This window comes from Oenanthe melanoleuca, chromosome 1A (assembly GCF_029582105.1).
Source record: "Oenanthe melanoleuca isolate GR-GAL-2019-014 chromosome 1A, OMel1.0, whole genome shotgun sequence".
In the NCBI taxonomy this organism is placed as follows: Eukaryota; Metazoa; Chordata; class Aves; order Passeriformes; family Muscicapidae; genus Oenanthe; species Oenanthe melanoleuca.
The window spans coordinates 67,774,583-67,787,785 of NC_079334.1; the positions used below are offsets into that span (position 1 = coordinate 67,774,583).

General features: G+C 44.5%; 1 protein-coding gene across 2 annotated transcripts in view; it reads left to right on the forward strand.

Moving 5' to 3' along the window:
• Positions 1-13,203, forward strand: part of EXOC4 (exocyst complex component 4) — a 280,009-nt gene that overhangs the window by 86,926 nt on the left and 179,880 nt on the right. The window lies entirely within an intron of this gene.

The window sequence follows — 13,203 nt, forward strand, 5'->3', positions numbered from 1 at the left end:
GGTGATTGGGTAATTCCCTTCTGCAGGAGCTGGAATATCCTGCCCAGCCTCTGGCATCTGTTGATCTCTGCTCTGGATCTCTCCAGGTTTGAAGCTCTTGTTTATCATCAGGTTGTGAAAGGTTTCTCTTTATTCTCTCAGCATTTTCAGCTGGAGGTTGAGGTCTTTAAAAATATTCCTAAAACAATAGGTGAAATACAAACAACCTCACCCTGAGCACTGGGTTTGGGTATTGGATATTTACCTGCAATTTATTTCCTACTGTGGTACTTACCCTGCATTTCTTTGGGAGCTGAGCTCAGGAAGCTCAAATGTGAAGCTGGATGGACTGAAGTGACCAATTCTTTGTGTTTTGTAGACTTGAGGAGCTGCAGAGTGTTTGCAGATGGTGAATCTGGGCATTTGGGCTGCTTTTGCTGATTTATATTGCCCATGATTTATATTGCTGATTTATATTGCCCATGTGTGTGCCCAGGGAAGTGTTCCCTGCTCCAGGCATGGCATCACTTCACTTGTTTCCCCTGAGTGATCCAGTGGTTGGGTTTGGCAGCAGAATCAATCCTTGGGAATATCCTAAGACTGCCATGGTCAGGTACAGCAGGACTGAATTCTTTTGTATCATCCATTACAGTTTCTTCCTGGGCTAATCATAACAAGAAAATAATTAATGCTCTTCAAATATTGCAGTGATGACCAAGGGCAGAATTTCTCCTGGAACTCTTGTCCATGCTAATTTTCAGCTGGCTTTTAACTGAGAATGTTTTATAATTTGCAAGAGAAATTTTGGATGCCTTCATGTTCCTTTCCTCCTTTCACAACCTGTCCTCAACTTAAACCCACAAGGGTGTGGAAAAAAAATATTCTCAAGAGGCAGAGACTGTTCTTGTGACAGCTTGGTTCACTTGGGTGACTGCAGAGATGATCTCAGCACTGATGATCAGGGGTGTCATGGTTCTGTGGTGAATTCTGAGATCCTTTGGGTGGCCTGAGAGGGAAGAACCTGAGCTCAGGACGTGCTGAGGGTGAGAGCTGCTCACCCCCTGATCCCACAGCGAGTGGGAATGAAGGGAAGGGGAGATACCTGCCAGCTGAACTGGGATCTCACCTTTTACACTTTGGGAGGTGTGAGCTCACAGCTCTCTGCCCTTTGGGATTCAGGTTCTCACCTTCAAGAGTGTCACATGTCCCTGGGTCAGGGGGATGTGGTTAAGCTGTTCCATCCCTTTATCAGGTTTTATTCCAGGAGGATTTCAGTACTTCCTTCTCCACAGTTATGAGCTCTGTGTTACAACCTGTGTAGGACAATTGTGGGCTCAAAGCCAAGAATTTTGTGGCTGTTGAGAATTTGGAGCTTTTTGGGGCCATCAGGGAGCCTGCAGCACTTGCTGCAGAATTTGCTGTCCCTTTGGGATGAGTCCTGTTGCCTTCTGTCATTCCCAGTTTTCCACATGGCTTTAAAAACAAGCAGAGAATGGAACTGACTCTCTCCATATGTGTGTCCTCCTCCAGGTGCTTTGTGGCTGAAATTTGGGGATTTTTTTGTGGTTATTGCTGTTACACTGAGGGTTTTAAGGAGCTCCTGTCCTGGGTTTGGAGCTCTTACAGAGCTAGATTTCATGGAAGAGCAATTCCTTACAAATCCTGGGGCAGCATTTGGGATGAGCAGGACACTGGGAGCATTTCCAGGAGAGGAGGATGCAGCAGAGCTGCTCAGGCTGCCCAGGTGGGGAAGAACAAAGCCCAAAGAAGAAAAGGACAAAACAGGAATTAGTGTGGAGAGGGCCAAGATCCTGCTGCCCTTTGCAGCTCAATGGGAAGAGCCTGGACATGATGCAAGAGGTGACAAAAAGTCAGTGTGGGGAGGCAGTGGGGACAATAGATGAGATGAATTTGCTGAGATTCTTTGCAGCTGAACCATCAAGAAAAGTTTCCCTTTGAACTTGACGTTAAAAATGCAGTAACCTCTGTCTCTATTATGAGCTGCTGTTCCCTTTTAGGTTGCTCATTAATCTTCCTGAATCCCAGACCACAGCAAGATCTGCATTTGGATTTTTTTAATATATATATATTTTTTTATTATTTTTTTTTATTCCTTTTAAAGAGAAATACAATTTAGTTGTTCAATCAGGTTAGTGGAAAGCAGGCATGTGACACTCTGTCTTCTGTGAAAACTGCACAGTTTCTGTTCCCAACAGCCTTATCCACAGGGATGATTTTTCAGTGGCAGCAGGGGGAGGGTGACTTGTTAGGGAATCTTTTTTCCTGAAAAGATCTTCAAAGAAACATATGCATGAAAAGAAAGGAATTTATAAAAGTTCAGCTCGCGCTAACTTTTTGAAATAAGAATTTAATTTAAATAGCTTTAAAAATGTGTGAAGATCAGAGTGATGCTTTGTCATTAACCCTTTTGATTTGGACTGAAATAGTGCAGAGCATGAGGCTCACATTATCCCTCAGTGGGAGAAAGGGACCTGCTGCAAGTGATTTAGAGCTGGAATTCTTCTGCCTCATTCCACTGAAATTGCAGGAGAAAGACTTTGACCATGTGTTTTCCCCTTGAAGTTGGCCACACAAATTCTCTGACAACTGTCATTAAAAAAAAATAAAAAGGTGGGGGCAAGTACAGAAGAGAAATAAAATATTTCCTTCTGGACTGGTACAGAGAAGAGAAGGCTCCAGGGAAAGCTCAGAGCCCCTTGCAGAGCCTGGAGGGCTCCAGGGGACTGGGGACAAGGGATGGAGGGACAGGACACAGGGAATGGCTCCCACTGCCACAGGGCAGGGATGGATGGGATCTGGGAAGCTCTGGCTGGGCTGGAATTGCCAGAGCAGCTGTGGCTGCCCCTGGATCCCTGGAATATCCAAGGCCAGGCTGGACACTGGGGTTTGGAGCACCTGGGACAGGGGAAGGTGTCCCTGCCATGCAGGGGTGGCACTGGATGATTTTAAGGTCCCTTCCCACCAGAGCATTCCAGGATTCTCCAAACAGTTGCCACTTCATCATTTGCCCCTCTTCTGGATTTTGCACTTGGCTTCCAGAACAGATTTCTGTTCAGAGGGGAATATTCAGGAATTCACTCTGTTAACTTGGCTTTGGTTGCTCCAGGGTTCCCCTGGTTCCCAAGGACATGAATGGACTCCACACCTGATCAGCACCTCCTAAAATTGAGGTTTTTATAGACAGTTTTTATTGATTATTGAAGATACTGATTTATAGACAGGTTTTATTAATTATTAAAGGTATTGATTTATAGACAGTTTTTATTAATTATTGAAGGTATTGATTTATAGACAGTTTTTATTGAGTATTGAAGGTATTGATTTATAGACAGTTTTTATTGATTACTGAAGGTATTGATTTATAGACAGGTTTTATTGGCTATTGAAGGTATTGATTTATAGACAGGTTTTATTGATTACTGAAGGTATTGATTTATAGACAGGTTTTATTGGCTATTGAAGGTATTGATTTATAGACAGTTTTTATTGATTACTGAAGGTACTGATTTATAGACAGGTTTTTATTGATTATTGATTTATAGCCAGATGAGCAGTGGCTGCCCTGCCAATCAGGAGGATGCTCCATGTGCTGTTCCTTGAGGAATCACTGCTACAAATATTTGTGTTCATTGAAGGATAGAAAATATTCTTGGATTGTTGTCATGCCTTTGATTTTTTTCCTTTTCGTTTGTTTTTGGGGTTTTTATGAAAAGTTCTGTCTCTGCTCCTGCTGCTTTGGTAACTTGTGGATGAGTTTGTGCTCTGCTGGCTCTGGAATTGGGGACAGGGCTTGTTGTACAAGGAAAGGAGAAAAAAGTCACCTGACTTCACAGAGAAAGTCTTTAATAGAACAAAGAATGAAATTTGTGCCCCAAAGCTGAATCCTCCCAACCACTGGACACATTTTGTGTGCTGAACTGAAACTGCAAAAATTCAATATTACTTTATTGGTAATTTAGGCAGTTTCTGTCCAGAGCATTCCAGAATGCAGTGCACTTCTTTCTACTATTAAAAAAAAATAAAGTTCCCCTTGCTTCCATTTGAAGGAACAGGAGGGACATTGAATGAGATGATTTTTAAGGACCCTTCCAACCAAACCATTCTGGGACTCTGTGAAGTTTCAGTTTTTCAGAGGTGATTTTAAATACCCAGAACTTTTGCATAAAAGTGATTTTTCTCTTGTTGGGAGTAATAAGAGTATTATATCAATTTATTTATAAACTAAAAATCTAATGCAAGAGGCTCTTGTGGATTTTAAATCAAATATTTAAAAACTGACCAGTTTAGCTGGAAGTAGAGAGCACTTCCACACCTTGGGATGTCCAAGGATGGGGCTTGGAGCACCTGGGACAGTGAAAGTGTCCCTGCCATGGCAGGGGTGGCCCTGGGTGATTTTAAGGTCCTTTCCAACCCAAACCAATCTGGGATTTTAGGAACCTTCCAGGTTGCTCACCTCAGTAAAACAAAGGTATAAAGAACAATAAATTATAGTGGATAATTTTTAGAAACTCCACAGGATTTTTTTTTTCTTGCTGGCTGGGTGATGAATGGAAAACCTTGAATACCCCTCTGACACAAATCTAAATTTGGGACCCCACTCTGCTGCTCATCCATTCTCCACCCAAGCCTGAAAAATTCCTTACCATAAGCTTTTCAATAATCAAAGAAAATCAAGGAGAAACTCAGCTAATTAAGATTTTGATGCCATGAAATAACAGCAGAGGCACACAGGGTCTGATATGACAAGGGCACCGTGTAAGGCCAGGTCCAGGGAAAATGCAGTGATTTGTAGGTGCCTTGTTCCATTTGGATTCACCCAAGGGCTGCCAGAGGGAGCCAGCTGTGCTCAGCAGTGACAGAAAGCAATGCTGACATTTGGGATAATGAAAATTCGGTTCAGCACCTCTGCGAGATGGGGATGATAATGTGTTGTCAGTCAGAGGTGCTGGGGAGGGGGAGAGGGAACAGGATTCATGGCTGGTTAAAGGAGATGTTGTGACAAGTGGCCTGTGCTGGGTAAAAAATATTCCTTGAGGAAGGATGAGGAATAAACCAGTGGAAAATGCAGCTGAGGAGGGGAGAGTGTCCTGGTTTGAAGGACAGGTGTCTGCCAATATAGGCAGAAGCTTCTCTTTGAAATGGAGAATGTAAACCCCCTCCCTCCAAATTATTGTAATTTTGAAATTAAGGGGCCCTCAGGCAAAGATATAGGAATTAGGAATAACAGTTCTTTACTAGGAACATTAAAATAGAAATGCAGTATTACACAGAACAATCCCAACCCCTGCCAGAGTCAGAATCCAAGCTGACACCCGTCAGTCAGTCAGGGTGTTGGCACAGTCCCATTCAATGGTGGCTGCATCCTCCTGCAGTGGCAGATGTGGTTCAGCTGGAGCAGTGCTCCTGGAGAAGGTGCAGTTTCCTCTGAAGGTGCAGGGATGATGTGCAAAGGTCTGGTTTTCCTCTGGAATGCAGTGGAAAGAAGGTCCCTTGGTGTCCAAAATGTCAGTTTTTATCTGGGTAGGAAAGGCTTGGCTCCTCCCCTGGCTGGAGCATCTCCCAGTGGGATGATGGAATTTTATCAGTCATGCCCTGGGACTCACTGGCCATGAACAGGAGATATCTCCTGGAGGGAGGATGGGCTGTGGAAAGATAAAGATGATTGCCCAGCTGGTTTAAAGATGGCCCATGAGCAGATAATGTGTGCCAGGAGATCAGGGTCACTGCCCCAGCTGGTTTAACAGATGGGGACAGAACACACATTGCTGGGCACATCCTGTATTGCAACCCAAGACAGGGAGCTGATGTGATATCCCAAATTTCCTGCCACACCACTGCTTTTGTCTCTCATGATGTGCAGGATCATGGGCAGGGCTGGGGGAGAGGGCAGAGCAGGGATTTTCAGGGTTCTGCTGGCTCTGAGTCCATCAGCTCCCCCAGCCTCTCCTGGTTCCCTCGGCGTGTTTGTCCCGCTGCAGCGGATTAGCGACACGGCCTCTTCAAAGGCTGCCCAATCAACGAGGGGTTATTAAAACCAGGCTGCTTTATGACTGAGAATTAATTAGAGCAGCATTTTCATGCAAAACATCCAATTTTTTGATTAGCAATGGAGCAGGGCCACAATTAACACTCTAGGAAGCTTAAATTTCCAGCGGTTTGATTCTCGGGAAATGAGATTATCAAACTGGGGTCAGGCCCTTGCCAGCAGAAGGGGGATTATGTGGAAGAAAATCATTTGTTTCTTGATTTTTCCTCAGAGATTGTTACTAAAGCTATAACAATTCAGAGGGAGATCCCTAAAAAAAGGAGGCAGGAGGGTCCCTTTGCTTTGTCAGTGCAAAGAGCTCCAGGTGTTGGGGAGAGCATTTCATCTACAGCAGCAGGTTCCCATTGCTGGGTGGGGTCAGGCTTCCTTTTCCCATCCATGTGGGTTTGTTTTTTTTCCTTTTCAGCAATGTTTTTGATCCCTTCCAGGTGTCTAAATGCCTGTGTTGCTGCTTATTAAAGGCTGACCTCGGCCAGCAGTCTGTGAAAAAGGATCAGGGCATCTCTGTTAATCCTGGAGAACATTTGGGGGGTTGCATTTCCCACTTCATTCTTGTCACTTCTCAGCGAGATGGGAGGTGTTGAAATTCAGGTGTGGGCTGTGAAATCTCTGCTTTGTGTCAGGGACTTTGAGCAAGGTGAGGCAGGAGCAGGAATTTTGGTGTCAGTGTTTGCTGCCAGTGTCACTGTCATGGAATGGTTTGGGTTGGAAAGTGTTGGATCCCACAAACCTGGGGTGTTTGAGCTTTCTGTGCTTTCTGGCATTGATCCCCTGCTTTGGACCTGAAGCCTTGGAGAAGCTTCCAAATTTGAGTGATGGAGCTAAAATCACAGGTGTGCAGTTAAGTAGAAATGTGTGATTTCCCATGGTGAAGGGTTTGGAATTTGAGGTTTTTATAATACAGTAACAGGTATGGGACAGGATGGAGGATTTTGGGTGGTGTCTCTTTGGGTGCTCATCTTCCTTCTTCTCCATGATTTCAGGCAGTTTCTGGTTGGTCAATTGATGCCTCACTGAGGGTTATGGAAATTTAGTTATTGGGTTAAAAATATAAATAATATAGGTGTTAATTCTCTATTGGATTGTTTAGCTTGCAGCAGCTGGATTTCTCTCCATATTGCTCCTTCTAGCTGGTGGCTAGAAGTCTTGCTGAACTTTCTGTACTTTAGATAAGATTTAATCAACAACCAAGCCCTAACACCAGAAAATCCATTTCCTTACTGCATTTTTTAATCCTGGCTCTGAGTGAAGACACTCTAATTAAGTGCAAACACCACCACTGTTATAAAGACCTTAAAAATCACCCAGTTTTAACCCCTTTCCATGGCAGGGACACCTCCCACTGTTCCAGCTTCTCCCAGCCCTGTCCAGCCTGGCCTTGGACACTTCCAGGTGTCCAGGGGCAGCCACAGCTTCTCCCCTCCAGTCTTGACCTCAGGCTCCTCTTCCTTTAAGGAAGCACCATCCTCCTTTGATGAAATATCCCAGAAATTCCCCACTCTCACTCATTTTTCTGGGAGCTGCTCCAGCCAGAACTGGTTGTGGTTTTGTGTTCCCAGTGCCTTGTTTGCAAAGCAATCCTTGGTTTTCAAGGCATTTATTTACAGCTCCTTTCCAGCTTTGAGTCTGGATTACTGAAGCATTTGAGGGCTTTGTGGTGAATTTACAAAGACAACATGGAATTATCTTGTATTATGCAGATTAAAACAGAATAGGTAGGGAATGTTTATGCCTGTGAACTATAATACCCTGTTTTATATCAATTACTGGAGTTTTTTCCAGGAGGAACAGGCTTTTAGAAGTACTGAGCCATGGAATTTGTGCTTTTGCCTAAATGTCAGTAGTGAACCATTTATTTAAACACCACAGAGTCAGGCTGTGAAATGAGGAATAAAATATCCATGGGAGTTCAGATCAGCTGGGTGAGAATTCAACCTGGTGGAAGTTGATCAGTTAATCCTGTTTTTTTAAAATCTTGAGTCACCAGACTGGCCAAAACTTCAATACATTTCCTTTTTACATAATGTTGGATGGAGATTTATTATATATATAAAATATATTTGGACTCTGATCCTTGTGGGTCCCTTCTAACTGAGGATATTCTCTGATTCCATCTTCTTTCTAGAGTGATTGATTGCTATATTGGCATTGTATATTTTTTTCTTTTGTTTCTTTTGGCCTTTTAGATAGTGTGGAGTCCTGAGATGCTCGTGGATGTTTATGTTTTCTATTGAAATCTTGCTGACATTTGAATTTTTCATCAAGTCCTTCTTTTCATATTGAAGTTTCTCCACATCTATCATTTTTCCTGGTCAAATTTCTTTGTTTTCACCAGCTTGCTTAGCAAGACCTTGATAAATACATCACTGAAACATTCCTTTTCTTCCTCCCATTTGATGGAGTGTATAATCCTAATTTAAAAAACAGCCCAGTGCAATTATCTGTGGGGGCTCTGCTGCTTTCTTGCCTCTTCTGCAAATTTCATACCTTTCAAGCTGAGACTTCTCCAGGAAGTAATTCCACATCACAAGGGATGGCAAATTCCAGCAGAGACCTTCAGGGTGAGTGTGGAGGGAGCTGCTGCTGCTCTTGTACCTGTTCAGGGGGTAAAGAAGTGTTTAATCTCTGGCCCTGTCATGCTGCTGCCTCTAATCTGTGTCTGAAATCCCTTCAAAGTGCCACATCCTTGTTTTTCAAGGAGCATAACAAATGCACCCCAGACAGCTGTTATTAGCATTTGGGGTTTTTCCCTTGCAGCCAAGAGGTTTTTTTATCTTAATAACATTGAAATGGAGCTTTCCAGTGGCAGAGGAGTGGGCAGGCTCAGAAATCTCTGCTTTCAAGGAGGGCTAAAGCCATTCAGGTGAGCTTGAATTAACATTTCCCTCGTTTTGTAAAGGTCAGCCTTTAATTGAGATTCACCATGCTCAGCCCAAAGCCTGGGTTCCAGAGCCCTCTCTCCAAAAAAAGGAGGCACAAACTGGCAGCTTAATCTCCTCAGAGCTGAGGTTGGTGGTGATAAATCACTCAATTCACAGAGAACGAGGCTGCCACGGAGCACAAAACACGCCAGATGCTCCAAAGACTTCTGTGCCTTTGAGTTGGAATAACAGTTGGAGGATCTGTAGATGTCTTGAGTTTGTTCCTAATAAGGAAGAACTGTTGGGGAGAAAGTAATTTTTACCTAATTAAAGGATTAAAACACTACACATTTGATTTAGTGTTGGTTGTTATCCATTTTTACACAGGAATTGGAGGTGTCGCTCTCCTGTGTTTCCATTTGTGTATCACAGATCAGAAATTATTGCCAAAAGAAAGGCAACAGCTTTCACAGACCCATTATTCCCTGCCTTTTGTAAGGAGATAAATGTGTGCTGAGGAGGTGAATCTCTTCTGCAGGATGAAGATGGAACTTTAATCAATGAAGGGATGTGATTTAGGGGTCTGAAGATAAAAAAGCTGGTGGTTTCCCAAGGGCTCTGTGGGCCACGTGCATCAATTGCTGGTGGAGTTATTTAATGTATCATGGACAGTGGTAGAATGTTTTCTTATCAGAACACAGAAATATGAATGTTTTTCAGGTGGGGAGGGTTTATTTGAATAAGGTTTTGCATCCAGTAATAATGGGAGGAGATGGGCAGGGGAAAAGTTGTTTTTATGGAGATGGAGAAAAGGAATGTCTGTGAGGATTATGCAATCAGAGACTGGTTTGGGTTGGAAGGGACCTTAAAATCATCCAGTGCCACCCCTGCCATGGACAGGGACACCTTCTGCTATCCCAGATTGCTCCAAGTCTCATCCAGCCTGGCCTTGGGCACTTCAGGGATCCAGGGACAGCCACAGCTTCTCACCCTGTGCCCATCCTCACAGGGAAGAATTTTTTTCCTGATAAAAACACCAGAGCTTTGAATCCTCCTGTCCATGGGTTTTTAAATCACTTAGCTCCTGGATTTTTGTTGTTTTTGAAGCTTGAGTGAAATTGTCCATTCCAGAGTGGGTGGCTCCATAGGATGGTTTGGGATGGCAGCTTCTTAATTTAAATTCTGTTCAAAGATCCATCAGGTGAAGTTGTAGAAGGACACCATGTGCATGTTGAATCCATCTTTAAAAGAGCTGATTTTGGTGATTAGCCCAGTTTAACTGGCCTGAGAAGTGTGAACTTGGATGCATTAATTGAAAAATTTTGGAATGGATCACCTAGCACTGGGAAAACAGAATCTTCCTCTCAAACTGGAGTACCTCTCCAGCTGGATAATAATAACATGAGGAGGGTGTTCCCTCTGTGGGGTGATCCCTGTGGTCACCTTCCTTTGGGCCATGGCCTGGGGGAATCCTCCAAAGGGGAAGGCTGAGCTTTGGGATCCATTTGAATTACTCCAGACTTCAAAGGTTATTTCTGAACCTTAGAAATTTGGTGGAGTTGCACATCCCACAGTGATCAGAGCTGATCCTGGAAGGATCTGGGTTGGCTGAAGCAGGAGGGAAAGGTGCCTTGGAAGGGCTTTAAGGCTGTTCTTTCCAAATTAACTCTCACCAGAAAATGTGATTTTGGGCAAAATGAGAGACATTTCTGTGCCTTGGTTTCCCAGAGCATTTTGTACTGTTAGGACTTCTCAGGAGTCCCAGGATTGTTGCCTTGACACTTTTCTTGTGTGGATACTCCATCTCTCCTCCTCACATTATGAATCCCATTTTCCTTATGACAATGTGTCTCTTTCCATCAGCAGGTTCAGAGTTCCAGCAAATACCTGGTGCTGTCACAGGGTCCTTGGGTTTTGTGTCTCAGTGGTGACCAGGATTCCATTAATTGGCTCAGTTTGTGAATCCTCCTCCCCAAGAATTCCCTTGATTATACAGCAGGCAGAGACTGGTCACCCTGTACAGTCATTGATGTGCCACATTTGTGTGATTTCCTGAAGCAGAGAGGACAGGGAGGCTGTTCTGTGTTCCAAGTGGTGCTGCAGTTCCCCACACCAATGTGCACACCAGGGCCTGCATTTAAATTCATGCTCTGGGTATCAATTCCCCAAATTTCCCCACTTCCCTTGCCAGTCTTTTGAGCCTTGCAGTCACCACAAAGGTGGAGAAGTTGTTGAAACCAGATTTGTCTGTGTTTTCTCCACACAAAGCTCTTGCAGCTGCCTGCAGGAGGTTGTTCCAAGTGTGCTGGAGAAAGCCAGACTGATTCTTTTTCCTCAAAACATTGGGTGCAGCAAATCCTCTCCACAGATCTCATTAGTGTTTTCATATCTCATTGTAATTACTTAATAATATAATACCAAAGCCTTGCTGCTCAGTAGCTGGATTTTTACATAATATTAAAAAAAAAAAAAAAAAAATCCTGTAAGTGACTGGGGGCCTCGAGTACATCTGTGCTCCTCTCTGGGGATTTTAATTGCACTGATCTGTGGCTGTGTTTGACTTAATTGTCATCAGGAGTTATTGGATGAGCTCCCTCTAAGCCCTGCATTCACTGCACCTCCATCCATGGAGGAATGTGGGGACAAATGGAACAAATGGCTTTTCCTTTGTCTGCTTCATGAGAGTGGAAGTGATTTCAAATGGCCCCTTCCCTCACTGCAGTCCTTCCACGATGGGGGATGTGTTCACAGGGTGGGGCAAAGCTGTAATTCCAGTAAAAAGTGGTTTATGGCACTCAGGGCTGTGCCCTCAGGAGGGGAGGTGCCAGTTTGGCCTGACCCCAGCCTGGGCAGGGATGTGCCCAGTGGGTGGTTGGACTGAAATCAGTGTTGGCACCTTTCTAGTGCCATGGAAATGTGAGGATTTATCTGGAGTTGGCTTCGAGTCATTGGAACCTGAGCAGAAAAATTTAGAATCTTTAAGAGTTCAGGAGCTGTGATGTGAAATGGAATCACAGACTTGGAAAAACTCTCAAAGATCATCCAGTCCAAGTGTTCCCCCAAGGCCACCAAGGTGCTGAAGGGCCTGGAGCATCTCTGTGCCCAGGAGAGGTTCAGGGCAGAGGGGACACAGTGAGGGACCCCATCCATGGATCAGGATCCAGAGGAGATCCCAAAGGAGGAGCAGGGGCTGCTCAGGGACCCCATCCATGGATCAGGGTCCAAAGGAGATCCCAAAGGAGGAGCAGGGGCTGCTCAGGGACTCCATCCATGGATCAGGATCCAAAGGAGATCCCAATGGAGGAGCAGGGGCTGCTCAGGGACCCCATCCATGGATCAGGGTCCAAAGGAGATCCCAAAGGAGGAGCAGGGGCTGCTCAGGGCCCAGCAGTGGCACCAGAGGAACAGGCAGGAATGATCCCAGGATGATGGGATCCCTGGATGGGGCAGAGACCAGAGAGGGGCTGGGGCTCCTCCCTGGGGACATTCCAGAGCCACCTGGACACTCCCTGTGCCCTCCCTGTGCTCTGGGAGTGGGACCAGTGACCCACTGTAGTCCTTTCCTACCTCACTTATCCTGGAATTCCATTTCTGGAATAACAGGCTGTATTGTTCCATGCATTGTTTCCATCTTTATTATTTTTCCATGTGAGTTAATTTGTAAGTGAAACATTTTGATGCAGAAAACAAAAATAATTCACCACCACAACTTCTTACATGATTCCCCTCTCTGACTTAAACCAACTTTGAGATAGTCCTGACTGCAGCTTTCACATTAAAATGTGGATAAAAATTAATTCCTTGCAATCTTTATTTCCTAATTAGCTCCCTGGAAGAGGGAAATGCTTGGAACTCTGTTGGTGGTCATGGCTGAGGGGTGTGTGTGTGTAAAGAGGAGATGATGCTTTGCAAGATGCATTTCCATGTAAATATCAGACACTTAATTCCTGTCTCTTCTCCCTAATTGAGGAGTCTGGTGGAGCTTTGGGTATTTCATGGATCTGAGGGGAAAAAAAGCCTCAACAAAAGGCCCTTCCTTGCTGGATGAGTGGAGAATTCAAATGTTTGTTCAGAGGTGGGATAAGGAGCCACCTGAGTTCCTCTCAAACACCCCAGCTCTCACTTGGAGTTTTGATGGACCAGTGTGGCATTGTTCCATCAATCCCAGCAAACTGGGCACTTCTCTCTGCTCTCCCATTGTCTCTGTCATTAGATCCTGCCTTGCTGCTGGAATATCCTCCCACAGCCTCTCTGGAATATGGAATTACAGAGAAAAGTCAAATATTTACAGCTCAT